This window comes from Buceros rhinoceros, unplaced genomic scaffold (assembly GCF_000710305.1).
Source record: "Buceros rhinoceros silvestris isolate BGI_N320 unplaced genomic scaffold, ASM71030v1 scaffold4139, whole genome shotgun sequence".
Classification (NCBI taxonomy): domain Eukaryota; kingdom Metazoa; phylum Chordata; class Aves; order Bucerotiformes; family Bucerotidae; genus Buceros; species Buceros rhinoceros.
Genome location: NW_010429599.1, coordinates 4,817 through 8,955, shown reverse-complemented (window position 1 = coordinate 8,955; position 4,139 = coordinate 4,817). Strand labels below are relative to the sequence as shown.

The 4,139-nt window shown below is 34.7% G+C and overlaps 1 long non-coding RNA gene across 1 annotated transcript; it reads right to left on the bottom strand.

Annotated features, from left to right (window-relative positions):
• Positions 1–296: 296 nt before the first annotated feature.
• LOC104499204 lies at positions 297–3,400 on the bottom strand. Its single transcript, XR_727835.1, has 2 exons — positions 3,275–3,400; positions 297–1,699 (listed from the first exon to the last, which is right to left on the bottom strand). It is a non-coding gene; the product is annotated as an uncharacterized LOC104499204 (long non-coding RNA).
• Between the last annotated feature and the right edge of the window lie 739 nt (positions 3,401–4,139).

Sequence of the window (4,139 nt, the reverse complement as noted above, 5' to 3'; positions counted from 1 at the left end):
AAATAAGCCTATGGGCTTACAGTGTTTTGTTGTTATATTTAAGAGCATGTGATTTTTCAGCTGTCAATTACACAAAAATTTTCAGAAATAATCCAAACAGAGACTTTTCACTGTGGAGCTAAAAGCATGACAGGAATTCTCTATCATTCACGGTGACATAAGTTTGTACCTCACAAAATGCATAGACAGGAATTTAATATAAAGAATTAGTCCATTTACTGTATACACAAAACATATATCTTTTGTTTTAACACTTCTATTTTTTCTTTTTTTTTCTCTTTTTTTTTTTTTCTTTCTTTTTTTGGCAAACCAACATAGAGAAGCAGCTCCGGAACTGCCAAATTAAAAACTGAGAATTCTAGCAACTCAATAATATCTTTTAAGGATAGTAATCAAATGTGGTTGTAATTTAAAACCTGAGGCTGTGCACTGGTTGTTAGCTTAAAACTACCTTTCCATATAACATTGTGCTTCCATTGTATAACAAAGAAAAAAATAACAAGAACTAGAAAAGTTTTCTGCTGAACAGTGCTAGGACATACAGACAAAATATACTAATACATGTTATCTACTCAGAATATTGATTTGAGTCATATCTAAAGGAATATAATGGACATTAGAAAATGCTTACCTGTGACTGACTTAGCTACTGCCGAAGAAGTTAAATATGTATCAAATAATGTTTAATTGAATTTATTATATGCACTATATACAGACACCAAAATGCCTTGCAGTTGTGCCCCATGAACACTTCAAATTTGAGTAGGCAGGTGAGTTCATGTGAAGCAAATAAATTAGAAAAACAGAAACTACTCAGAAAGTTCTCTAACCTTTGCGATTCAAAAACGCAGTAAGAGGGCAGGACAAACTTGTTTCAAATGAAGCACTACTATCTAACTTTGCAGAATCTGTATAGCTATTCAGCATGTTTTTACCACTGAAACCTGGCACTGTTGTCAAAACATAACAAAACAAAGCAAAACAAAAAAATTTAGTGGACTAACAGGGTTTTTCTCCACTAAATCCAATCATACAGGAAACTATACTAAGATTTTCAGTGTGTCCTAGGGCAAGTTTCAGAAACAAGTTGCTTTTTGAATTATAGATAGACACGTATAAAACATTCCTGGTAAACCTCTAATCTTAGACTTAACATTTTATGTAAGTAAATTAGGTCCTTAACTAATAGTATTTGTTATGAATATTGTTCTATGACACACTAGTAGAGACATGATAAAAGAAAACCGAAAAAGAAGAAAGCTGCGCAACATTTAAAAATGTAGAAAACTTGGATTAAGATGATGTTTAACATTGTTAAGGCTGTATATTCAAGCACTGTATGTTAAGAGAGCAGTGGATATGAATTTTAGGCAATAAGAAATGTCCTGCTTTACGCATGATACTGTAATTATAGAATGATGATGTCAAGAGCTGACTGTTGGCATAAACTGGCTACTTATAGCAGGTACGTGAGTTAATAAAGATAGCAGAAGATGGCAGGAATGAATTCTGAGAAACGATAGCCAGTTTTCTCCAGCAGTCAGCTTGATAAGTAAATCTCCAAAATTCTAGCTCTCCATCTAAATGAAATACTCTTTTTTCTCCTCTGCATTGACTTGGCTGCCTTCTGCATTGATAATGGCTGTGTCGGCATCAGGTGCATCTTCAGCTCCTTTTGCTTCATTTGTTAAATATGTTCCTGCAGGAGTCAGTACAACAGAAAACAAAAAAAAAGAAAGATAGATTAGGGGTTTTTTAGGTTTACATTGCATTACAGGAAGTACATTTCTAACAATGCTCCAATTGCTTCATGAAAGGGCAAATATTTTTACACAATTTTAGTATAGATGATACAGGTATGCCTAACTTTCCAATTTGTCTAAGAAATATTTATAGTAGTAATACTGATAATGCGCATACACAAATTCCAGTATATCCACAATAAATAACGGAAATAAAAATCCTCTTTATCTACCTGTAGTACAATGTAATATATTTTCTGTTAGAGAATAAGTGATAAAATCTTGGTTATTTCATGGAACAGATACCCATAAAAAATAAACCAACTTTGAAGACTTAGAAATTCAAAACCACTTTTGGTTTTTTAACGGCCACTGATTATTTTTGTTTTTCTACTTTTTCTTGATTAATCCATACTTTTATTTTTACAGGATTGTATCATAGTCATTTCCAAGGATTACATAATTGAGATAGTTTTATTAAGTGAACCCAATTACATTGTACTATCACCAATATTATTATGCTCAGGATATGAATAAGAAGAATTGTGTACAATAGTCAACTTTCCCTTTGTGAAAAACATTATTTATGTCGGCATAAGATGAATAACTTTTCATTCAGGAAAGTAAAACAAAAGAGACACATTTTAAACTAGCTTATTAAAAAGATCTTGCTATTCCCACACACAGTCCAGTCAAATTAAAATATTTGTTATCAGCTTCTGCCTGCTAGCTATATTATTATTATCCTATCTAAAATGAGATTTAATGGGTTAATACCAACATTTACCCTCTCTTCACTTTTTTTTTTTTTCCCTGGGTGGTGCGTAGGGAATCAACAAAGTTTGAACAGTAGGTCTACAAGCCATTCAGAGGTTAAATCTCAAGAAATTATTCTGGAATTAACTAGGTCAAAATAGGATCATAAAGAAGCTTAGTCGGAAGTCAGTGTTACTTCATCTCTGTTATCTCTAATGGTGGTGGTGAGGATTGAAAATGAAGGGAGTAGAATTCCTGAAGTGAAATCTTTGAGTAAATTAAAGCTTGTCCCAGTAATGAACCCCTTATTCCAGTGGGATCATTGGTAAAAGAATCACTGATCTGAAAATTCACCACTGGCCTCTAATATTTTAAATACATACTTAAAGTATTAGCACAACTTATTAAAATGAAATATCTTCTTCACTCTATATACATATTCTGCTGAAGTGATATACTAGTTTAGGACTATGAGATCATGTCATCAAGTGTCTAGAGCTCAGGGCCAAAACCAAGGGGCAATCTTACCTCTTAGTCTCTTTAAATCACTGACTTATGAGGTGAACTTGGGCATGTAACTAGACATCCTTTGCCTCAGCCAGTCTACTGGAAAACTGGGTAAAATTCACAGGGACTTCGTTTGCAACTGGACTGTGAAATGAGCTTTCTTGTCCAAATCATTTAGCAGATGGGGAAAGGCGAAGGGGAAGAGCTCTCCCAGGTGAAATCATGCCTTACTTCCAAAAGTAACTGAACTTCTACTAAATCTGTCCTACCTTTATGTCTTGCCAGGTATCGACCAAGAAGGATTATAGAACATAGCGTTACAAAGACAACTACAGCCACTATTCCTCCTATAACAGCGTGGTCAGGTACGGTCTGTCCAGCCAAAGCATTTGGATCTAGAGGGAGAAACAAAAAGCAGAAGTGGTCCTACTCAGACAAAAATTGTCAGGAAAATTCACAATACCAAGTTCTACACCAATCATCCAGAAAATAGGGCATTTCTCTCCTTAATATTCAGCATGGTTATTCACACATTTACTACCAGTGTCTTATCAACAGCATAGTGCTGCTTGTATTCCCAGATTGTTAAAATCCTGAGAACATCGCAGTTATGAAAAATATTACCTTATTCTTCTTTGGAGAGGTTATTAAACAGGAAAGGTTTCTGGTTTTGTCCTCATCAATTTACAACTGAAACCCTGGCCATAGCTATTTATAGCAGGAAAAAACAAGGAACTGAGAATTGGGGATCAGATAGCATCAGCAGAAGAGTGTCTGTATAATACATAATTTATAGAACTGATTCTCAGTAGGGAACCCTTATATATTCTCACCCTCTTATTCCTATCCTATTGCACCAGAAATAAAAAGGCAGATAAAGTGCAGCCGTGACAAGTTCCTCTGAACATGACTGAGTCTGCATGAATTTGGACAGATAAAGGTATCAGGCAACCTGAAAGATCATCATTCAGTCTTGAGTTTGTGAATTTGCTATGGATACTGGGTTAACACCCAACGTGAGCAAGCTGTAATATGTATAACAATGCACTAGCAGGTTCATTTTACTAACTCTGTGCAGGGCGCTAGGAATACTGCCAGATTCAAGCTTTCTGGGCGGGTCACTTGCCTTTTCTG